The following is a 26,491-nucleotide window of genomic DNA, read 5'->3' on the forward strand; positions in this document are numbered from 1 at the left end:
AAGGCCATTCCAACAACAACAACAATAGGTCCAAGGAGAAGGAATTTTACAAAGTTACAAACAAACTCTCTCCTGAAGAGCTTGAAGCTTTTCGCAAGGACCATAAGTGTTTTAAGTGTGGGGAGCAAGGACATGGTTATCGTTCTTTCCCCAAGAGAAATACCCACAATGAAATTCCTAGAGCTTTCAATTTCGAAGCTCCAAAAGAGGATGCTCATTGCAAAGGATCACCTCTCTCCTATGCTTGGGGAAAGGTAAGGGAGCATGATGGCTTCATCTTGTTTGCTCACAACTTCATATGAATGGAGTTGGCCACCAAGTTGGGCATTCAAGCTTTCGGGATGGGAGATGATGTAACTGCCGATACCGCTTTCAAGGGACAACAAGTCTCCATTACTCCCTTGATTGGGAAGTTGAGGCTTCATGTCCAAATCTATGTCGACAAAGAAGACTTTTCATCTCTCCTCTCCAACATGAGGAAGCTATCCTAGGGGCACCATGGTTCAACCGCATGGCTGCCAACATGAAGTTCCTTGAAAGGAGAATCTACTTCACCTACAGGGGAAAGAATATGTATATAGATGCTAGTGAGTCTGGTCGTACTATACCACTTGTAAATCCTCTTGCTCTTGATAAATCAATGAAAGCTTAGTTTTTGCATACATGATTTTTGTGAAAGAGTCTCTAAAAGGTCCTAATGTTTCATCAAATGTAAATGGTAGGAATAAAAAAGAGCTAGATTTGTCTAATTTTCTAAAAGGATTCCACGATGTGTTCATTGATGATATCCCTATGGACTTACCTCCAAAACGAGGGGATGATGACCATCGAATTGAGCTCCTACCAGGAAGCTCACTACCTAACCTCCTTCTCAAGTTTCCCAAGCTCAAAAGAGGAGATCATGAGGCAAGTACAAGAATTGGTTAAAAAAAAGGATGGTGAGGCCTAGCTCCTCTCCCTTTTGCTCTCCAGACCTTTTAGTGCAAAAGAAAGACGGTACATACCGCATGTGTGTGGACTATCGCACACTAAACCATATCACTATCGAAAATAGAATTCCAGTACCTCGGGTAGAAGATGTGTTTAATAAGCTACAAGGCTCTACCTACTTCATTAGGATTGACCTTGAAGGTGGCTACCATCAAATAAGGATAGTGAATGAAGATATCCTAAAGAACGCGTTTCGTACAACGTTTGGCCTTTATGAATATCTAGTCATGCCTTTGGCTTGACTAATGCACCAGCCACGTTCATCCTTTAATGGAGAAAATATTTAAACCTCACTGGGTGCTCTTTGATGATATCATCATCTACTCCAAGTCCTTGGAGGAACACAAGCAACATCTCCAAGTGATTTTTCAAGCATTGAGGAGAGCAAGCTTTTTCTCAATCAAAGGAAAAGCGATTTTTTCCTTCAAGAGATTCAATACTTAGGTCATATTATCTCTCAAGATGGTATCCGTATGGATCCATCAAAGTTGGAGGCAATAAAAGCATGGCCTAATCCAAGGAATCTACATGAGCTAAGAAGCTTTATTGGTATGTGTGCATACCATAGACGCTTCATAGCAAAATTATCTCAAATAGCAGGACCATTACATGACTTAACAAACAAGAACATTAAGTATTCATGGACTACTAAGGAGAAAAATGATTTTGACAAGATCGAAGAGAATCTTACCTCCCATTTAGTCCTAATGCTTCTGGATCTTTCAAAGACATTTGAGGTCCAATGTGATGCTTGTGGTGATTGCCTTAGAACAGTCTTGCTTCAAGAAGGGCATGCCATAGCATATGAGAGCCGAAGGCTCAATATGAGCAGGCCTTGGGCATTTATGAGAAAGATCTTTTAGCTGTTCTACATGCCCTAGACACATGGAAGCACTATCTATTGGGGACTCCATTTATTTTGCGAATTGACCACCAAAGTCTCAAGTACTTCTGACGAAAACCAAGCTTTCCGACAAACAAATGAGGTGGGCAATTTTTTTTTCATATTGCTCACATTGCTAGTAAGCACAATTAAGTGGCCAATGCAGTTTCACGACCACCAAAAAGTTAATGCTGTGTCTATAGCAACTCACAATGATCTATCTTCTACGATAGATGAGTATGCTACTGACCTTGAATTTAAAGACATAATGTCGGCCCTTGATTGGGGAAGGAAGAGGAACCATTTACCTTGAAGGATGGTTATCTTCTCCATGGCAGTAGGCTATGTGTTACCCACTCCCTTTGCGAGAAAGTCATGTATGAATCCCATGCTCCTTCCTATGCGGGGCATAGAGGCATTCAACCTACTCTTCAAGGAGTAGAGACGTACTTTTATTGGCCTACAATGAAAGTGGACATACAAGATTATGTTTCAAAATGTGCGGTATGCCAAAAGTCCAAGTATGATAGAGGGAAGCAACTTGGATTACTCCAGCCATTGCCAATCCCTAATTCACCATGGAAGAGTATATCCATGGATTTTATCTTTGGATTACCCAAGTCTATCCATGGAATACGAGAATATGGACATTGTCGACAGGTTTAGCAAGCAAGCACACTTTATTCTTAAAAAGACTATTAAGGCACACAAAATGGAAACTCTCTTCATATCCTAGAGTTTCAAACACCATGGATTGCCAACATCCATCGTGCCAGATAGAGATACTAGAATGACTAGTATTTTTGGAAAGGTCTCTTTGAAAATCTAGGTACAAAATTGAATTTCTCTTCGGCCTATCACCCAGAAATAGATGGCCAGAGTGAGATAGCCAATCTTACGATTCTTGATCTACTAAAGGCCTATGTTATAGAAGTAGATCAATGCTCACAATGGAAAAAGTACTTACCTCTTGTAGAGTATGCGTACAATAATATTGTCCATATTTGCACAGGAAAATCACCTTTTGAAATCATAGAGGGAAGACCTAAAAGTCCCTTGCTACTTAAAGTACATAGGAAGATCTTCGCTGCCGATGAGTATAGTCGTGACCTGCAAGAATCTTTTCAAAATATTAAGGAGGCTATATCAAGTGAAAAGATGTTGTTGATAAGCACAGAAGGGCTTCAACATTCAAAGAAAATGATCGGGTCTTACTTAAGTTCCCCAAGGCTCAATTGAGGCAAACGATGGGCAAAAATCCTACAGGCCATTAAAAGTATTCTGCTAAACTAGCAAAAAGATACTATGGTCCTTTTAAATTTTGAAGCCAATCAATGAGGTGGCTTATCAACTCAAGTTGACCAACCATTGGCTCATACACAATACTTTTCATGTGAGCTTACTTAAGCCCTACAAAGGAGAGCCACCAAGTGAACCATTTATTGAAGGCCCTCCTGAAATCAAAGACCAAGAAGAGGTGCTACAACCTGCAGCTATACTTTGGCATGAAGACAAGGTACTACGACATGGTAAGATTATCCGACGGTATCTTATTAAGTTCAAAAATTATCCTTTTGAAGATGCTAGATGGATGCAAGGAATATAGCTTAAGGATATTAAGGATAGTATGAACCTTGTCAATGCTTACAATGCTACATTAGAGTAAGAAAATGTACATGTTTCTTTTAAATGATCAATGTTTTTGTCTTATAAGACTAATTCACTTTTTTTGTGCACAAATTAAAGTAGTATGCATACTTAGAATCATGTTTGTGATGACGATGTCTCTCAAACACAAAGTAGAATTTGTCACTCTATTTGGGAGAATGACATGGACTAAAGAGCAGACATGCTTGTGACAGCTATGTCTCCCAAGCACCAAATGGATTAGTTATCCATCTCGAATGATGTTGCAAGGTAAAAAGGGATCCTCTATCCGCTAAGAAAAAATGACTAACGACTAAGACTTTATCTCTTCTACCTCATAGTTGAGGACGACTATGATTTCAAGAGAGAGGTAATGTCATAAAATCTAATATCTAACCAACCCAAATGATTTTTTCATATTAAACTAATCATTTAATGTGGGATAATAAACGAGAACAAGGGTTAGAATATAGACATGTGCTAACAGATCTATCTCAGCACAGGGCCAATGGTAAAGGGGTCCAAATGAGAGATGGTCTGTCAAAGAGAAAGGCTAGCTAATGGAGCTTTAAAGACCTTGGGGTTAGCTTCATTAAAGACCTCCAATGGTTAGTGTTAAAAGCCCTTTAAACTTAGGCAAGAGAGGGTTGAGCTTAAGGTGGGAACACGACCTAAGCTTGAGGTGCTTGTTGTGCTTGATGACTAAGGTGCTTGAGGTGCTTTTCGTGCTTGATGACTAAGGTGCTTGAGGTGCTTGTCGTGCTTGATGACTAAGGTGCTTGAGGTGCTTTTCGTGCTTGATGTTTAAGGTGCTTAGGCGCTTGTCATGCTTGATGACTAAGGTGCTTGAGGTGCTTGTCATGCTTGATGAGGAAAGTGCTTGAGAAGCTTCCTATGCATAGGGGTAAGGTGCTTGAGTAAAAAATAAAGCCTACAAAGGAGGGGGAAAGCCCCAAAGTTAGGGGAATCTTTGAATTAACCTCTCACTCACCCAAAGGGCACCCACTTTCTCAAGGGGCACATGGACACATGTCATACTCTCCCTATTCTTAGCCACATGGTGTGCTTGAATCCTATTGGCTAGGCTAAAGAGGGGTCCAAGGAACTTCTAGTTCCATTCAACAACTATCTAGATAGTTTCATGCTCTCTCTCTCAAAGGGGTAAGGAGGACACTTGTCTAAAGACTACCCATGTGCTTGAAATGCATGTTGGATGTGATTGTCTAGGGGGAGAGGGGTCCAATAATCTTGAAGCTTGAGCAAAAAGGGGGGCTCTCCCAAAGCAAGAAAGGGGTATGCTTGGGGGTATACACCTCTCACACACTCACTTTTTAGTACATTCTCACTTGGTGAAAGTAGAGGAACTCCATCTCCTTCTCCAAGCTTGTTGAGAAGTTGAGAGCCTACACTCTTGGCTATGGAGTACAAATCCAACCAAGAGTCGTGCTTCAATGCTTAAGCTTGCCATCTTCTCCATCTTCATTACTATGCTATTATGTATGCTAGCAAGAAGAGTGATGACAAATGAGGAACTATTTCTTTCTCTATGGAATGTTAATTCTTCCTCTTCCCTACCCTCATTCCTCGATAGCTCTCTCCACCTTCGAAGGTGTTTGAGGCCTTGTGACTGAGGCTTGGGATAGTTAATGCTTGCTACAAAGTTTATGTTATGCTCATGATGCATGAAGCTTTCCATCTTCATTGCATCACCTAGGTCATAAGGATCATAAAGATTGTATTGTACCAAGTCTCTCTTGATGGGAGAAACTATAATACAAATGCCTATTGGAGGGGGGACCGGCTCCGCATAATCTAATCCTCAACTGTTGTCATGTTCTCTAAACTCTCTTTCTTGTAAAAGTATTGTTCATGCCAAGTTCACTAAGTACCATGTTTACGTTTCTATTATCAATTAAGTTCACCCGCTATGCTCACAAAGTAATCTCACAAAAGTGCTTTATCTAATTTCCTAATTCTGCTACTCTCAAAGTTCATAGGCCATTACCACTACAGAGTTCTTTTTGTTGAGGACAAATCTTGAGAGAACAATTCCCTCCATGTCCAAACCCTTCTTCCTCTTCCTTCATTCTTTACCGCCATCGGGAGAGAGATCCTTCTTGCTTCAAAGTTGAAGGCTAATTCCCTTTATTAAGAGGGTGAGGAGAGAGAGATAGAGAGAGAGAGAGAGAGAGAGAGAGAGAGAGAGAGAGAGAGAGAGAGAGAGAGAGAGAGGAAGCTTGAAGCTGAGCTCTCCTCCACCTCCACTTTGTTTGTTATACTCCTGGTCTCTCGTAGTCAAGAGCTAGGGAGCTCGAGAGGGAAAGCCCCTTGCTCCCCTTTATGGCCCCTCGATGCTCCCATTAGAGCAGAGATAGAGCCTTTCCCTTCCTTCTTGCTCTTGGCAAAGAAGAGAGAGAGAGAGAGAGAGAGAGAGAGAGAGAGAGAGAGAGAGAGAGAGAGAGAGAGAGAGAGAGAGAGAGAGAGGAGAGAGAGAGAGAGAGAGAGAGAGAGAGAGAGAGAGAGAGAGAGAGAGAGAGAGAGAGAGAGAGAGAGAGAGAGAGAGAGAGGGAGGGATATTCTTCTCCTTCCCTTAGTTGTTGCCCTCCTCCTCCTTCGCCTTCGTCTTGGTCACATCTTGGCTCGTCTCCACTTCACACCCCATATACTACCCTTATGTCTCCTCTTTTTGCTCCTGCCCATCAGCCATGGCACCGTGATTGATGTGGCACATGAACCGCCTGTGATGATGTGGCAGTCGGCTCAATTTGATGCACCGTTTCCTTCGAGAATAAAACCAAAGCAGGCCACCTCGCCCTGCTGAACCATTTTTGCTTCTTGCTCGGCACCATCCGATGCCGTCTATGGCTGCTACGTCTCCTCATGAATTTTACGTGCTTTCAAAAGGGTGTCACATTTTACATACATATCAACCAAAGCATTGACAAGCACAACATGTTTCTCCAACAACCCATTGTGACCTACACTCCCGGACGTTAATTCTCTCCTGAAAATTAGCATCTTTACTAAGGCCTCTTGCCTTCAAGTTACAAGCATAGTTAGAAAACAAAATTTGCTATACATATCAATCAAGACATTGCCAAAGCATGACATTCGGCTCTGACATCCAAGGCATTGCCAAACACAACATTTGGCATACTTATCAGCCAAACCATTGCTGACCATCACATTAGGCTTACTTATCAACCAAAGTAGTGCCAAGCACAACTCTGCCAACATACCCCACTATGATTGCACTACAAGAATGACATTCCAGACAAGATGCTCCTCAACACTCATTGCCCTCTGAAGTACACCATATTTGGCATTAATACTCAATATATGACATACATCAACCATGGTAGTCCAATAGCGATTGCCAACAATCTGTTTGAAAGCTGATAACACCCAAGAGTCAACATCTTCTCTGAGTTCCCCCCTTTGGACGCACAACGTCATAACATCCACCCCCTCTGAATGTGCACATCCTCTGGCATGTTCCAACCATTATCCAAAACTACACACATATAGTCACCCAATCATTGTTGCACAATAAGCATGATTTGAAAAATTTCCAAATATGACATGGCTTGATTATGGCTTAATGAGAGCATGCTCATTGAGGATAAAAGAGAATGTAATAAGTAGAAAATAACCCAACGAGTCCCTTGTGTCATGGTACCATATAGAAATGCCCCAACCCAAGTCATAGTCAGCATAATACCCTCCCGGATCAAAAGGAATAAGAACGAATTGCCCAAACACTGGAGCGGCATAATATTCAAATGAGCATACATTGCCAGTATCAATCAACATCAAACATTTCTGGTGCAGGTATGCTATCCCTGGATCCAACAATAAGCAACCACAATGTGTACTCAAAAGTACCCATCCATATTGAACTTGCTTTTCAAGATCCCTAGAATCGCGTGGGTTAAATACGATTGAAAGTACATAGCACTTGTGAGCCCCACAATATACTAGAACTTCACCTGAAGCATAGTGAAGCATCCACATCCCATGAATTTTTGGCAACTTTAGCTCATTATTAGCAAGAATTATAGAGCACTGACTCCCTTTTACTGGTATCCAGAAGATTACTGACATAAGCATCATTAGAAAGAGCATCCAAACCCAATCGTAGCTGGTACATTGTCCAAGAAAAGGAAGAAACTTGTGCACGCCTTGTAGTCCCCATGATGATTTAGCATCATCACCCCCTCTAACTTCATAACCATTACGAGCCTTTAAACAATTTGTACCTATATCATGATAGGAATTTTTACTTGGAATTCCACCTTGATAATGGGAACTAGCTTCAACTTGTAATTTTCATCCATAACATCCTCTGCTGGACTACTTGTAGAGCCTTGAGAATATTTATCATCTATCCAAGAGCTAGAAATTACTTCCTCTTGCAACTCATGAGAAAGTATACAAGGAAGAACGCCTTGGATATCCTGAACTTCAATCGTTTCAAAAATTCCAGACACATTAAAGACTTCATCCTCCAAGTAATCTTCATATGTTTCTTCATCATCTTTTGCTTTATATGCATCTATGTGACCCAAAATTTCATTGACACCCTGCAAAGTTTCTTCTTGCACCCCCTCTAAATAGGTAAATACATTAGAAAGCCCTTCCGGATTGTTAAGTTCATCTCCATCAGGCCTTGCTAAGAATTCATCAATAATGGCATCCTCTTCTTGCTCTGTGACACCAACACGAGTGAACATGCTCTGAGAAATAACATTTATATTCTCATGTACATCCCGCGAAGGCACGGGACCTTTGGATGGAGTCTGGATGTGAGAGGTGAAAGAGAGAGAAAACATTAGGCACAGATAGATGAATGCCAACAAGAACCCAACATGAGTACTATATCATTAGAACTGGAACAAACTGTACATGATGTGGTCTAATTGACCTTTTATAATTACCTAGCTAATCAAAAGCCTTGGGTAAATGCATTAGCTCCAGCAATAAAGTCAACTTGGAACCAGTGCTTTGCTTCCAATCAAAACATAATTGTGGAGTCTTCCGGATACATGTCCAAGCCCTCATAGCCGCATGTACTCGGCTCCTCAATGAACGTAGATCGGATGTGGCATCACACAATGGCAATAATTTAGATGCTAGACGATCTGACCCTTATTTTCCCAAAGCCTTTGAACACATAGCACCCCTTAGTTTACTTCAATTCCCAAATCCCAAGAAACTAATAGCAGATATCAACCCAATTATGTAGGCTTTTTACACCTTTGCCATGAAAATTTCTCTTTAATCGTCTTTACTTCTTTGATTGCTCACTTTAGCTTAAATACTCTACACTTTGATGTCCTTGTATCTCCTAATATGGTAGACGAAGAGAGATCGATAAACAACTTTATTCTTTGAATTCAAGACTGAGGAATAGAGAGTTCTTCGTGATGAGAGCTAGATAAATCTTGAGAGAACTATTCCCTCCATGCCCAAACCCTTGTTCCTCTTCCTTCATTCTTTACCGCCATCAGGAGAAAGAGCCTTCTTGCTTCAAAGTCGAAGGCTAATGCCTTTATTCAGAGAGAGAGAGAGAGAGAGAGAGAGAGAGAGAGAGAGAGAGAGAGAGAGAGAGAGAGAGAGAGAGAGAGAGAGATGAAGCTTAAAGAAAAGCTCTCCTCTGCCTCCACTTCATTTGTTATACTAATGGTTTCCCGTAGTCAAGAGTTAGGGAGCTCGAGAGGGCAAGCACCTTGCTCCGCTTCATGCCCCTCGATACTCCCATTAGTGCAGAGATAGAGCCTTCCCCTTCCTTCTTGCTCTTGGCAAGGGGGGGAGAGAGAGAGAGAGAGAGAGAGAGAGAGAGAGAGAGAGAGAGAGAGAGAGAGAGAGAGAGAGAGAGAGAGAGAGAGAGAGAGAGAGAGAGAGAGAGAGAGAGAGAGAGAGAGAGAGAGAGAGAGAGAGAGAGAGAGGTAGGGAGATCCTTATTCCCCTCTTCCCCTGCTTGTTGCCCTCCTCCTCCTTTGCCTTCATCTTGGTCACATCTTGGCTCGTCTCCCCTTCACACCCCATATAGTACCCTTATCTCTCCTCTTTTTTCTCCTGCCCATTAGTCACAGCGCCGTGATTGATGTGGCACATGAACCGCCTTTGTTTGATGATGTGGCAGCAAGCTCAATGCGATGCACTGTTTCTTGCAAGAATAAAACCAAAGCAGGGCGCCTCGCCCTGTTGAACCATTTTTGCTTCTTGCTTGGCGTCATCCGACGCCCTCCATGGCTGCTACATCTCCTCTTTGTCCCCCCTGTGCCTCAGCTCTCTACTCACCATTCCTCCCTTGTTTTTTTTCTACTTTCACGTTACCCCACATTTTTAGCCTATTGGGAGGCCATTTGACCCCTTTGCCTTGGGTGGTTGTACTTTATTGGGTGGCCATTCCTTTGGCGGCCACATAGCGCCCAAGAATTGTCGAGCATCTCTCGAGCATCCGCAAAGGAGCCCTCAACTTGTCCATCATTACATTGGGCTAAAGACTCTAATGTGGTTGAGATTTTTGAGGTATTGCATTAGAACTGAAAGCCAATCAAGAACTTTATGTGCTTTCGAAAGGGCGTCACATTTGACATACATATCGACCAAAGCATTGACAAGCACAACATGTTTCTCCAACACCCCATTGCGACCTACACTCCTGACTGTTAATTCTCTCCCCGAACCCAACATCTTTACTGAGGGCTCTTGCCTTCAAGTTACAAGCATAGTTAAAAACCAAAATTTGCTATACATATCAATCAAGACATTGCCAAAGCATGACATTCAGCTCCAACAGCCAAGGCATTGCCAAACACAACATTTGGTATACATATCAGCCAAACCATTGTTGACCATCACATTAGGCTTACTTATCAACCAAAGTAGTGCCAAGCACAACTCTACCAACATACCCCGCTATCATTGTAGAGATGACATTTGGGACAAGATTCTCCTTAACACTTATTGCCCTCTGAAGTACATCATAGTTGGCATTAATACTCAATATATGACATACATATCAACCATGATAGTCCAATAGCAACTACTAACAATCTATTTGAAAGCTGATAACACCCAATAATTGACATCTTCTTTGAGTTTCACCCTTAGGACGCACAACATCACGACACTGGACAGGCCAAGGGCCAGGATGGAGCAAGAGGGCCCTATTATTAGCAAGGTAGGGCCTATATAGGGCATGGTTGGGTGGAGAGTTGCATGCTCTAGTCCCCAGAGTCTCACAATTCTAGTGTCTCATACCATGAGAATAAGTAGTATATGCCATGTCCTAATGTATCAGGATATAATTGGTCACAATCATCCTTCAATAATTAATTCTCATAAATTTTAAGTGCAAGTCCATAAACAGTGTCGACAACCAATCATCATAAAACAAACTCCAATTCCACATCCAAAATCACTTTCATTATGTACATGGGTAGCAAAATCATTCTAAGGGTAATGATGGCCAACCATTGCAGCATGATTTTGTCATTGGTGTTTACTAAATCGGTGAATCAACACCAATGAGTTGTGCTATAAAAATCAATGAGTTTGTGCTACCAAAATCGATGAATCTACATGATTGATCGATGTTGTCTAAATTGGTGAAAATACACCAGGATGATCATATAAACACTACCTAAATCAACAAATCTGTGTGCATGCGACCAATGGACTCGGTAAGGCATAAAAGACAAAATATTACTATTTGTTTGAAATTGAATTGGAGTATGTTTGAGAAGCAAAGTACTTACAAATTGTTCTTCATTATTCCAAAGCACCCGAGTGCATGTGAGTAGCTGTATGGCTTCTAAATTTTTTTGTTGGTATTATTTCCTGTTGAAAACTGCTTGATTATAACCCCTTAGGTATATCTACAAAGAGAGTCACTTAAAATAAATTAAATAAAATGAGCATTTATCAAAAGACAAGAAGATGTTGTAAGAGGTGGTGCAAAATTTGGAGATCTTAAGATAAAGAAGGAAGTAGAATAAGCACTAGGATGGTGCATTATACATGGCATATGGGACTAAAGATACATAAAGAGAGCTGACTCATTCATGGATAATTAAAATGATGTTTTTAAATTTACATTATTTGAAAGCATCAAGAAATTACATACATGGAGGTTCTCTGAAGAAATAGCTAGTGGTCAAAATGAGAAGTAAACCTAAATGGGATCAGTAGGTACGTCTAGGAGTTTTGCACAGTCTTGTACAGAGAGTTAGATACTCAACCAACTAAGTAATGAATTATATTATAGTTTAGATATTTGATTGTGTGAGATGCAGAGAATTCAACCCAGAATGTTATAGAATATTGCTAGTGAAGTATCACTTCAATATGGTAAATGACTTTGTAAAAGGAAAATAGGGAAGAGGACTTACATTGGTGTGGTCAAACCTTGTCATAAATTATCTCGCTTGTTTGAACTTAGTAATCAAACAAAGAATGCTAGGTTTTGGTGATGATTGAGAATTACTTCACTCATGTACTTAGGTTTATCTGTAAAAGTGTTTCTCAATGAGAAAGTATTAAAGATGATTTACTAATAGATTCAACCAAGGGTTTACCTATACACAATATTAACACTTTAGAATCCCTCAATTACAAAATTGATGAGAAATCAGATTATCTTTAAGTAAAGTGGTTGTGTGCCAATAAAAGATAATGGATAAGTTACATAAATTTGGACAATGGTTTGCAAAATTGGGTAGACAATAGATATTGAGCTTGTATCAAAGTGGTAGTAAGCTCAAACAATAACTCAAATGAAAAACTAATCATGGTGCTTGATTTAGAAAATTGCTAGAAAATACATCCCTAAATATACATGACCTTATACTTGGTAAAGAGTCGTAATATTGATAATCACAAGCTAATCTATAAATTCTAACCAAGCTTAGGAAATACACAAACATATGATGAGTAATGACCCCCTATTCGCATATGCTAAAGTATGATTCAAGATTTAAAGGTTTTTTATATCAAATTCTAGCATAGGAGTGAGTATCCTTCACCTAAAAATTAGATATCCACAAGAAATTAATAGTAAAAACAATAGCAGATATGCCATAGAGAAGCAAAGAAATGAGGTAGTATCAAGTAATATGTGATAACAACTCCAATACCATATGGTGGAACACTGAAGATAATGGTAAAGAAGAAAAATTGCAAAACCCATTAAATTACATCACTATTAGTAGATATAATTGTACATTATCGGGCCAATGGCTCGCGTAGGTGAGTAGAGAGAAATTTTCTCTTTTTCAGTAGATAATTGCTTGTATAGTTGTACCCACATTCGAAGAACCGAGATAGCAATCATCATACATAGCAAGGAGAGGTTTCTATTTGGCAATGACAAGCTTCAACCAAAACCTGGTTATCATGGGCTGTTATAATTATGCAATATTTTAGCTTGTAAATGAGAATACTTGGTTTGAGCTATTATATAGATGGCTTTGACCATTAGTCGAAGGTGGGTGCTTTATCGAATACGTCTTGCTTCTACTCTGGCAGGCTATGCATAATGAACCCTACACCACGATGCCGTGAGTGTTATGCCATTCCCAAAGAGGATCTAGATTGTGTTATTGTAGCCTTGTAAAGTGAACCATTAGGAATTGGTAAACAGAGATAGAGATGAGATTCTTGTGCCTATTAGTGTAGTCACAAAAAATATGTGCATCAAATAGATTTATGCCTGCAACCAAAATTTTGTTTGAGAGTCGTTCAATTAGGTCCCACCAATCTCAAAAAAATAAAATTTCTTTCAATTAGGATTCCTTCTATATTTGTCATCTTTGTCACGGTCTCCTTTTCTATCATACCTTGTCTCATGTCAACCATGATTTTGTAGACCTTTGTCATCGTCTCTTGTGTAATTACTGCCATCATGACAACTGTTGCATGCACTTTGCTATCATGTCTACCATCATTGTCACGTTGTCGAGAAATTTGCGGTCTTGCCAGGAAAGCACCGGGCTTATGGCTGTGAGAGTTTGTGAGAGAACTCAACAAAAACTATATGAAGGAGTTAAACCATAGATGCCATGAAGACTAGGGTTTGGAAAGAAGTGCAATCAAAGAAGACTCACTCTTTCTCTCTTGCATTCACACACACAAAGAAAGAACGCAAAAGAGAATGTCAAAACAATACGAAGATGAAAACATCAAGGCTATGGTCATATCGTATCATGGGTAATATGAAAGGGTTAATGGATGAGTTAATGGCATTCAATTTTGGCTGACCAAATAGGCTACGAATTGTTCTTTGGAATTGTGAACCACCTGTTTGACTATGGAGCACAAGAAGGCTCCAAGATTCCCATTTTGATTTTCTCATTCAGTAGCTCTACTAACTTTGGCAAATGAGCCTTTGGAACCGAAATAGGCCGCAGATTCCAAGGCACATGAGGTATTGTGAAAATTACCATAGGAGCTACAATATAAGGATCAACACATCCTATCTCATGTGGCTCAAATGCAAAAGCCTTACCATGCTTTGAAAGCATTTCTTTGAAGCACTTTGTCTCCTCCTGTGTTAGAAACTCCTCGCAACCAATCTGCAACTCTTGAAAAGACTCCTTTGTGAAGGTATGCCCGATCTTTTTAGGATTCCGCAAAATTGGTTGTAAAGAAGCCTGTTCAATCTTTTCCTTGTTGTTGGGTGGTAAGGGTGAAGCTACTGGTTTCACCTTGTTTGCTACACTCTTGTATTTAGTTTCAACATGGACTTTTGAGCCAACTGTTTGGCTTTCTTTAAAGGCTTCTATTACTTGATACATTTCCATAGAGCAAACTTCCACAACTTCATTTTCAAGATGCAAACTAAACCTCATTATAGCATCAAGCTCACCCATAGTATCTACAAAAGAAACTTGTTCACACAAACCCAAAATATTTTTAGTAGGCTTTAGCAACCCACTCTTTTTCATGCCTATTTGTACATTATGCACATATTGCCTCTCATATCTCTTCAAATCTTCAAGTTTTGTAAAACATACTGATCCATTCCTTGTTACCAAGGAGCTCATTGAGAAAGTTTCACCTATTTTTGGATCAAGCGAGACCCTTTTTCTTTCTGTACCACTGCAATCCCGCTTTACAATGGTACTTGGCAAAAACCCATCATTTCTCTATGATCATGAAACTCTTTGCTTACCTTTGGTAGAGGATGTTCTCTGAGGTTGTCACGATTTCTTTCATGGTTTACACAAACTGTGAGAAATTGGACAGCACGTTTACCATCTTTGCTACGTATCCTAGCATATGCTGAACCATCGTCCATTACCTTTGTTTCCATTCGAACTCCCACAATGTAGGGTTGTCCAAGGATGAGATGATATGAAGATGTATCCTGTACAAAGAAGTTTTGGTCAATCTTTACATCACCTATTGTTACCTTCACACCTGGACATGCTGCATACAATTCACCGGATGAATTGTTTGCCACTTTTACCATCCAGCCATGATCTGTGTCCATCGGCCATTTGCACTTGTTGTAGAGACTCTTTGACATTATGTTTATTTCTGAACCATGGTCAATCAAGGCAACAAATGGCTCTTCAAGATCACCTACCTTGACCAAAGTTTCTGTAGTAGCCCTTGCCCAATGACTTCGTGAATAGTAACTCCTAGGAATATCTTCGACTTCTTCATCATCATTTGAGAAATGCACTTGCTTCACTCTCCCACTATATTGGTAGCATCCTACCACAGCTCCATCATTCTCCTTATTTTGCAGCTGCACCCCTTGTGTCTTCGATGTTTCCCCTTCAACCTGTGGACGAGAAACTTCAGCAAGGGTTTGCCTTTTCCTCTTGATGATGTCAATGATCTCCTCATGGAATTCACGCTTTGCAATGCCAAGAACTTCTCCCAGAGTAAACTCAATCTTGCTATTCAAGATCCTTTCCTCCAAGACTTTCTTTAAATATGTAGCAACCTCAATATCAGATTGTAGTTTATAAGTTGGGCCTTTTGTCTTACCTTTTGTTGGCTCTTTCTTCTTTCCTGTGTTAGACTCCTCCATGAGTACTTCAGGTGGAGATGCTCCTTGTGTCGAGGGTGTTTGAGAAGGCATTGAGTCGCTTCTTCCCCCACTTCTAGAAGCTCTTTTTGATGGTCCTTCATCAGCATTCTCACGTCTGCGCTTCTCTTCTACAACAGCCTCATTTTGTTGGCATTTTGTAATGTAGGCATGCACTGACAATGAGTCCACTGGATCATTCCATCCTATTTCTAGACGTATGCAATCACCTGCTTCATGTAGAATCTCTTTTGTAAGCTTTCCCTTTTTAGCTAATTGCATGACATTTGGCCAAATTTGACCATGATGGTCACTCACCTCTTCATCACAAAAATGTTCAATTTTTACTCCATAAGTAGCTGCCTCAACTGAAGAGGTGGCATGCTTGGTTGCCATATCTTCAACTAAGGTTTGCATTCCCCCCTTCCCAAAGTTAGTTCTCAAGGGTAGACCTGTCTCTCTTAAGTGGATTTTACCATCCTTAAAAAAGACAACATCTTTTGACAAAGCATCACTAAAATAATCACAATCCCTTCTTACATGGTCCGTACTCACACCAAATACATCTATTAACAAACCCTTCTTTGGGCTGTTGTCTTTGCCTAGGAAGTGGCCCTGATGGTTGGCCTTTTTCTTCAAGCTTTGCAAACTTCACCTTCAAGTCACGCATTCCCTTCACAAGCTCATCTAGCATGGACTCATCAAACTTAGGAGCGATAAAAGTAGGCTTTACCATTTTGTCAGAAGTTGAGGTGGAAGGACTTGTAGTGTTTACTACCATCTTGTCCCTTCTTCTTTGTCGTTTGGCAAGCAGTGAGATAGCACCTTCAACCTCATTCCAGTCGGTCTTTAGTCCTTGCTCAGCATCTTTATCTTCAAGAAGAAGCTCCAAATTTTCTTGAAACTCTTTACCTGCAGCTTGTAAGAAAAGATCTGTCTTCTCTGCATCTAGTGTGGCCCTTTCTGTCCTAGTGAGTTGTGCATAGCGCCGCTCAAATTCCCTAAGTAGCTCTGTTATTGATAGTCCTTGCTTTGGCTTGACTACCCATTCTAAGAATGTCCTTTTGGTCACTCTCTCCGAGTCCTCCATGAAATATTCCTCCTTTAAAGCTACTTTGAGTTCTTCCCAATTTCTCCCATGCCCATCTTTAATTTCCCTAACATGCTCCCTAATTTCTGGAGCAACAACTAGCTCAAAGCTTTGAATCATCTCACCTTCTGACACGCGATGCAGCTCCATCTCCTTCACATACTCGCGTAAGTACTTGGTTACATCTTTGCCATTGAACTGATCCATTCTGTTGACGACCGCTTGTATGGCCTTTGTTGCTGAAATCTCCCTTCTTTCAGTAGCATGTTGTTGTTGCATGTACATTGCAAATGCTTGAAACATTTGCATTGTTGCTGGGTGAAAATGCATACCCTGTTGCTCAACATGATCACCCATGGTTACCCACAAACTCTCACCCTAGCAGATTCGCGTCGGGTTCACCAAAAATATGTCGAGAAATTTGCGGTCTTGCCAGGAAAGCACCGGGCTTATGGCAGTGAGAGTTTGTGAGAGAACTCAACAAAAACTATATGAAGGAGTTAAACCATAGATGCCATGAAGACTAGGGTTTGGAAAGAAGTGCAATCAAAGAAGACTCACTCTTTCTCTCTTGCATTCACACACACAAAGAAAGAACGCAAAAGAGAATGTCAAAACAATACGAAGATGAAAACATCAAGGCTATGGTCATATCGTATCATGGGTAATATGAAAGGGTTAATGGATGAGTTAATGGCATTCAATCTTGGCTGACCAAATAGGCTACGAATTGTTCTTTGGAGTTGTAGTTTTGTGCTTACCATAATATATATATTTTGTCTAGTGATTGGGATTAATTGTGTGTACAAATCCTCTTGGTTCATAGCAAGATAACTACGCTTACATCAAAAGAAAAATTATAGTCTATGAGAGGTAGTATGATGGGATCCGGTGATAGAAGTATTTCATTGAGCCTTTCAGGGCCAAAGAGAAACACTATACGTTGTTGAAAGTGTATTTTACGGCTAATCCATACGTTAATTCTAATAGATTGTACAGAGTGAAAGTGATAGAAATGATCATCATGTGGGTTATTCATCTAGGATAGTATGTGAGAAATGTAGATATGAGAGAAGTGAAGAGATGAAAAGTTTCCCTCCCAAGCCTTATTATTGCCGTAGGCAATAAGCATACTGCGGGGAGAGATGTACCTGTAGCAAAGAGAACCTAAAATGTGTAGAGAGGATGAATTACTAAGAGTGACAGAGATAGGTTTGCTTAAGGAGATGAGATTAGATATATATATATATATATATATATATATATATATATATATATATATATATATATATATATATATATATATATATATATATATATATATATATATATATATATATATATGTTGGATTAGAGATGAAAAAGAAAACAACAAGAAATCAAGAAAACATCAATGTAAAACACATCTTACTTGACAAACCCTTTGGCACTATTATTGATGGAGAGAGAAGAAGAGTGGATAATTCCACTTTGATTGATACATCAAGTGCAAGACCTTCTTTGATTAGAGTTGATCTTCCAAGGTTAGCTTGTTGCAAGAATGACTAGTCTCCCTCTAGGAGAAAGTGTAGGCTTGGGCTTATGTTAATGGCTAAGTACAATTAGGCATTACTACTCACTCCCTCAACAATTCCTCTCCTCAATGGCTTGAATGCTTGAGTGGTTTTCAAGGAAGAAGAGGTCCCCTTTTATAGGTGAAGGGAACCCCCAAGGGTTTACACAAGAAGAGAAGAGCCAGTGTGAACAGAAACTGGAAAAGTTGGAAATGAGATATCCCTGCATGATGTGGGCAGACTGGGGTCCAGTATTTTGATCATATCTCCCAAACCGTGGCTCCAAATAAAAAAGTAAAAATATGGGCAAAAACTTCAGCTCATTACCTACAACTTCCTTTTTATATGCATTTTCCAATTCGGATTGGAACCTTGTGTAAAAAAATCATCAAAATAGGGTACAGTTTTGGCAGCAAAAGTCTTCTTGTGGTCCCCTTAGCATAGACTTTTATTTGATTCCAATGGACACCTCATGCCATATGAAAGCATGACATTGCTCCTTGACAAAGTTTTGTAATCATGCTTGCAATAATGCATTAAAATAAGTGTATCTTTGAAATCATGCCACCTAGTGTCCCACTAGGATTTGATTCCCTCCTAGTAGCTATTTAAAAAGAAATATAAGAAAAATATGAAAAATACATAGAATATATATAGATTGGAAATTACCCTAGATATAGGATCTAGATAGGGTGTGAGATAATAATGAGATGGTAGAAAGAAAGAATCAATGCTTTTTGCCCCAAGTTAAAGAGGTGGAGCTATTGACACTTTTCCCATAGTATTTTTTGATGGTAAAGTAAGAATACATTACCCTTGAGATAAATAATAAGATGAGATAGAAAGCTTATTTTTATACTTACATATGCATATGTACATTATAGGAAATATAATTATGTATCTAAAAAGTTACAAGATAACTCTTGTAGCATGTGTTCCCACTATGTACATGTCACCCTAGTCTTCATGGCATCTATGGTTTAACTCCTTCATATAGTTTTTGTTGAGTTCTCTCACAAACTCTCACAGCCATAAGCCCGGTGCTTTCCTGGCAAGACCGCAAATTTCTCGACACCGCTGGCCTGTACGAAGGGTCAATCCCACTTTTGTGAAAATTTTGAGGTTATGCTCCCTTCACTACTCAACGTAGAGTATATTGATTATCTCAGTTCCCTCTTGAGTAGTAGCTCTTCACAATCAAGCCTTGTTGAATAGATCTTTGAGGGCCCTCGAGATTGTGTTCACAATGTAAATTTTTTCTCCAATTCTACTTCTAGTTCTCCTTCTTCCTAAGACTCAAGCTTCATGGAGTTAGAACTTCTCGTCCATCTTCTTTGTCCCATTTGAGCATTATTCACCCTCCCTATTCTTTCCTTATTCTCCTTGCCTTCTTCTTTGATTGCTCTTGGGATTGGTCTCTTGAAAGCTAAGGTAAGGAGGATTAACTAAGCCTCCTTTGATATAAAGCCTCTCTTCTTATATTGTACACATCCTCAATCTGATGAAGTATTCTCCTAATCATATATAACCTCACCTGCATCCTACTACTGTATTAACAAGTTATATCGATATTTATTGAGCGCTAACTGAGATATTAGCAATATTTAGGCTTTGCCTAATATATTAAATCTCATGTTTTTTTATATCTTATTCGATCTCTTTCACTAATTACAAATTAATGAAGGATTACTGTTAAGATATCCAAAGGTTTGCAAGAAACGGGTAACATCGAGGAATAAAAAATGGAAAAATTCAAATTAACAAAAAATACTCATGTAAGTGCGCTTAGATCTGGTGCATAATCGAACAAAATTTCACTCATATTCCAATTTTTGTATCTCTATGATTGATTGATACCAAGAACATAGCCCTGGGCTCTGATACCACTGCAACCGATGGAAGCGTTTTGCTTGAGAAATATATAAAATAACATACTACAAGCAACAAATCAACATATTTGCATACTTGGCAAGCTGCACGTACATACAATCAAGAAAAATACACAATTTAAGAGAGAGAGAGAGAGAGAGAGAGAGAGAGAGAGAGAGAGAGAGAGAGAGAGAGAGAGCAGGTGGAAGTGCACCTCCTAGAGCGGGGTGCTAAATAGGCACGAAGAGAGGAGAGGTGATAGAAGAGAAAAAGAACACAAAGCATTGGGTGCAATCTGCTCCCGTGCAAGAGTGAGCATTTTCCTCTTGCATGTGGACACTTATAAATTTCTTGAATGCTCAAAATGATTAATAACTGTCCACTCGGACATAAAATGACAATAGCTCATAAAGAGCTCTTTAATGATAAAATATTGGTATCCTTTTGCATATTCCATAGACCACTTATGATTTTGTCACTTGTTAGCTGCAATAAATATAAATGTAGCAATTCCATTATAGACCTCTCCGTTAGGAAAGCAACTATTTTTGGAATCTTAAGCACAAATGGGGCACAACTTTACTTCAATCAGAAAATTTATGAATCAAATTCGGGTAGAATTTGACCCCTCCTCTTTGCTCGAAGTCTTCATGGTCACTCTAATAAACTGAATAATTGGATGCTTTGGATGATATTATATGGCATGGGCTAGAAGACACATGGCCTAGCAGAATTTTATCACATGGGCTAGATATTTCCAGTTGAAGCGGTAAAATTAAACCAAAGTGCATATTGAAAAATGAAGTTGTGTAGGTGCTAGGAGATATTTTGGACCTGCCAAGGATTGAATTCATAGCAAGGGGTGCCTAGGAAAGCTAGAGGGGTGCTTGGAAAGCTGGGGGTGCTTAAGCACAACCCCTCCTTGCCCCAGAAAACTATAAATAGACCCATAGCCCTCACAATTTTCCTTGGATTCGAAGACCCTAACAAATTTCTCTAGCTTTGAGAGAGTCTTCTCACAAAGAGAGAAAAACTCTAAGTGATTAACCAAGGTAGTTAACCATAATTCTTGTAGATTAGTGAAAGATAACTTAATTTAGGGTTAATTTATAATTATATTTATTAATTAGAAAACATCAGGCTTCCCTTTCCTGATGAATTACTCCATTAAATATATAATAAAATTATTGATTATAAATTCTCTAAGTAAGAACAATAATTTAATTAATCATGAGAACATATTAAGACTAAAATTTCTAAATTTTGACTTTAATTAGAAGAAAACATACCAAATTAATTTAGATAATTACAAAATAATTTTTAGAGCTTTCACACACTATTAAAATTTGTAAAATTTATGTCAAAATTATCCTTTTAATGTTGGTAATTATTAGAATAAAATTTATTTCTTTTTTAGCTTATAATTAATGAAAAATCTAAAAATATAGCTAAAAATTTCATGGGGTAACTATCAGAGAAGATTTATACTATAAATAAGGTGTGGTGATTATGTCAATATTATTTCAATAGTTTTAACAATTAGTAGATCCAAAATTCTCTAATTTTAGCACATAATAAAAAGGGATAATTAGTAACACCGAGCATTTGTTTTTTAAGCTAGGAAAGATATGCTTTGGTTTAGATGAATTAGAAAAGATTTGATCAATCATCCATAAGACAACTCATCTTAAGAGCACCTCTGATTACTTTATATATTTTCACTTCAAGTAATGAACAATGATAGTTTTTTAGCCAAGGTTAAGTGGGCCACCCCCATGGATGAAGATTCTTTACTCCGTGCATGTATATGTCTTTACATATCTTAGGATACCATTTCTTATCCTAGGGGAGCCGCCCAATTGTATGGACACTGGTTAGGGTGTAACGGTGCTCGAATTTTGGGTGATGTCTTCTTCCACCCCAGATTATGCATAAACGAAAGGATGCCATTTTTTACCCATGTAGAGGTGTTCTTGAGACAAGATGAGTACTGGTCATGGTTGTTTAGTTGACAGTATCCTGTCTTAAGCTTGTAGATGTTTCTTTGATAAAGAATGTTTGCAATGTTGCTTTAAAGGATTTGTTTTAAAGAACCATCATTATTGAAATTTGAAAAAGGGGTTATTACTTTAAGTTTTAAAAGAATGTGATACCAATTAAAAAATAAAGAATCATGTGTGAGTGTGTGTTGGTAAGTGGGGATCGATTAAGGTTGTCGATCATGGACGGGTGGACTCGATTTGCTGGGTAACTATTCCTCACTGCATTATTGTCTAGTAAATCTTTTCAGTAGAAGGAGTCTACCAACGTCTGTGCCCTCACTCACATAGAAGAAAAAAGCGTTAAAAGAGGATTCCTTAGCCCAGTTGTGAAGGTTGTAGGGCCAAAAAAGTTTTAGGTCTTTTAGGTTTTGTCCCATTTTTGCTTACGAGACAGAACTAGCTCTTTTTCTAGTGTTATAGACTCAAGCTATTGCCAATGATAACTGCGTCTTCTGTTGATTTTTGTACTTGGAGACTCTAATTTTTGTTAGGCTTAGAAACCTGCCAAGGACCTCATCGTGAATTTAGATACAATGGGTTGAGGACCTCTGAGATTCTCAAAAGATGATACTCGTATCTATTGAAAATTTTCAAAAAGAAGTTTCAAGGAGTCAATGCGAACCAAAAGGTAGAAATCAAGTCAATACTTTGCGACACATTGTGCCAAGATTGAGGAGTACTACCAGGAAGGTGGGTGCTTTGACAAAGGTCCAAGGTTCAAGACTGTTAAAAGTTTGAGCTACTTTGAATAAATTAAGTGCTTTGTCTAGACTAATTCGGCCAAAGCCACGCCAAGTTTCTCACCGTCCTAATCCTACCAATGGAAGAAATATGTAATGCTATGTTGTAATTCATCAAAATTTAGTTTTTTTTTATGTGTACACTAGCGATGTGTTAATTTTATTTAGTTTAGAGGAGAGGAGTAGGGGCATGGAGCGAGATTTGGATGGAGTTTTTTTTGGAAATTGGAGCGGATGGTAAAATGTTCAAAAAAGCTCTCTCCAAGTGGTTTTTTTCTAGAATCCTTAGTCGTCTTAGAAAAGCTCGCTCTATAAAAGGAGGTGTTGCCATGCATCATGCACCCCTTTCTCCCATTTTCTCTCCCCCCCCCCCCCCCCCCCCCCCCCCCCCTCTCTCTCTCTCACACACACTCTCTCTCTCTCTCTCTCTCTCTCTCTCTCTCTCTCTCTCTCTCTCTCTCTCTCTCTCTCATTCTCTCCCTTCCACACATCAAATCTCTATATCTCTCTCACAATTCACACAAAAGATCACAAGAACATAATAAATCCATATAATTACAAGAGAATTCCACTTAATAAATTCATCTATGATGGATTGCATCTAAAAAGCTACCATTTATAACGGTTTACAAATTTTTTTAGTTTTTGCACAATGTAATGTGCAACATAAAATATCTACTCTGAGCCATGGCTTGTTGGATCTAACTCTACAATGTTTGGCAACGGCTCCACCAAACATGCCTCTCTCAGTGCATGGTCCACCACTTTTGCATGCCTCTTTCCACATTCTTGCATCTCTCTAAGACGAAGGGCTTGCATATAGTGCAGTTTGGTGGAAAATGGCTCGTTGCTCTCAAATATTGTCACTTTATGACCCATTTGGCTCCCCAATAAAGCCATCGCCCCATAGTCTCCCATATACTGGACAACAACGTCGTGTTTGCTTGTGTACTACGCAAGCAATTGCCAAAAAGAAGCAATGCCCGTGTTCCAAACCTCCTATAAAACAAAAGAAGGTCAAACAAGGAAGTCAACAATTGTTTTAAGATAGAAGATGCCAAAGTATATCCCCCAATGGTGTGCCATCTTCATCTTTTGTCCAATCCTCCTCCTCTAGCGTATCGAACTAGGTGTTGTTGCATCTCAATAGCTTCTATTGGCCAAGTGTGCTCTTTCCTCATTGCACACCATCCTATTTTCTTTCTTGCAGATTGGTGTCTTACATACTACTAAATTTAGATGGTTCTTTTGCTTGTTGATTCATGGATAATGTAGCCAAATATTAATCAAAACTGTAGATTATAAAATGTAGCTTATGTGAGATCTCTATTTGTGTGTGATTTCTTAGATGGTCTTTAGATCATGTGTATTATCATTTGGTCATCCACAACACAGCGACTATGTGATGAATTTCAAAGGGAGAGACGCCAAATAACACGAGATATATGAGGTATTCATTGCGAAATACTATTGGTACTTTATAAGGGTGCAATGAAAGATAATGCTTACCTGATGTACATGGAAGAAACTATGAAGCCATGGATGTTAAAATGACTAAAAACATATTATTTGATGTAATCAAGAGACCATAAATCCTATTGTTATCCTTGAAGAGGAAAAATATTCTAAAGTAACAAAGCAGTTTTTATCAATCCACTTCGAATACTCAACTTTTCCCCTTCTACATCACAATTCTATGGCAATTGCTTTTTTAAAAAATTGTGTATTACACAACTTAGGAAGCTTAGACTTTGTTTGCTACAAATGTGGATCAAAAGCTTGAAATGTGAAGGAAAGACTATCCAAATATTTGTAGGTAAATATTGTTTCTTTGATGAAGAGTTAGGTTACTTCCATTGAATGAGTCACCAAATGAATTGAAAGATTTGATGAATTCAACCACAGTAGACAGTTCTTCCAAAATATGTGGGGATATAATAATGTATTGGCATTTGTGTCTCTTGCTGCCCAAATTGATGAGACTAGTAATTATGGCGGAAGAGGTATATACACTTTTAAGGTACAGGGCTCAAGTTATCATAACATTAGTTCTTTGACACCAGCTGAAGGACACAATGAAGTTCCATGCTTTGCAAAATTATATTTTTTGATATCGAACATGAGTTGAGCAGCACATTTCATCATGTTCCAATTTTAGGTCGTGGTGTTTGATAGTGTTTACAATGGATGATGCATAAAGTAAATCCCTATGCCAATGCTCTATGATCTACTGCTTCTTTGTATGGAGATGCTAATGCTCCCAATATCAGGATGGTTGTTGTAGAGCGCCAATGTAATGGTTGGAAATATCTTGCTTCAAGGGTCCTGAAGTTGCTACCATTATGCTTGAAAAAGGGTAGAAATATTGGCCATCGCAACATTGTGTTTAATTTTCAATGCGGTGGAGAGGGGGAATTGAAACATACCCAAAAACACACAGTGATGCCTCTCTATAGACCAAGGTACTCACAACACCCCCATCCACTAGAAATCACCATCAAAACTTCACAATTTTGCAAGCAATCCACTGCTTACGTACATATTACTGCACACACACTTCACACAATCGATAGACAACAATCATCCCAATTTTTGCTGCTTCCAGCACTTCCACAACTCTACACATCTCTCTCTTTTTCTCACATACATAGACGACTTGGGGGATGCACACCGCTCACACACCGGCACCACACACATTGGAGCAGAGCAAAGAAGAGAAGGGGGGAAGGGGGAAGAGACGACAAATTTTTTTGTTAATGATTAGCTCCTTTCTTGATCAAAAACACCATGTAGAATCGTCACTTTTTTCACATAGAGAGGCACACTCCTCCCTCGGCTCTCTCGGTTTCATTGGCACACACCTCGATAAGAAAAAATCACCTTTGGCAACCCCCGTTGGCTTCTCCTCCATGGCCTCTGTCGGCTTCTTCCTTGTGGAGCTCTCCTTGTTGAGAGCTTTGTGAAAGGTCCCCAAAAAATGCAAAAAATATTGCCCTTATAGGGTGTTTCTTTTAAAACCACCTTTTCTATTTTTATTGATGAGTCATTTTTTAGTTCCATGCATGAGAACGACATCTTTTTTGACTAACTTGCATGCCAAGGCTTGTGTAAGCCTCCTCCTTCCCAGGGCATCGACGGTGCCGTTGTTGCTAAGGGGGAAGGGCCACCTTGTCCTCAGAAAACTTATTGCCCCATTGGACGCAGAAACAACCCCCCTATGGGGTGCCATGTCATCACCTACCTAGCATGTTCCCGTCATTGATGACCATACCACTGGCACCACTCAACACCTCCAAACCGCCTGCATCACCCCTGAACGCTGGACTGCGGCACACAAGGACATCGACACCATATCCAAGCACCACAAGAGAATCTCTTCCTCTATCTCCTTATGCACAATAGAATGCCCACACTCTTCTACCCTATATACTACACATACCATGGCCAAGACTTTGAACGTGGGCTCTTGAAATTCCACGTGGCACTCCGTGGTAGTCCAACCCTCCAAAGTCTCTAAAAACTAAGTATAATGCACACAAAAAACACATCTCCCTCCACAAATTTAGAGTTTTGCTATTTGAGACTCATGGGTCCAATGCCCGGGCCGCCAGAACTAGCCAAAAATTTACAC

The sequence above is a fragment of the Adiantum capillus-veneris genome, chromosome 5 (genome assembly GCF_014529385.1).
Source record: "Adiantum capillus-veneris isolate H3 chromosome 5, ASM1452938v2, whole genome shotgun sequence".
Lineage (NCBI taxonomy): Eukaryota > Viridiplantae > Streptophyta > Polypodiopsida > Polypodiales > Pteridaceae > Adiantum > Adiantum capillus-veneris.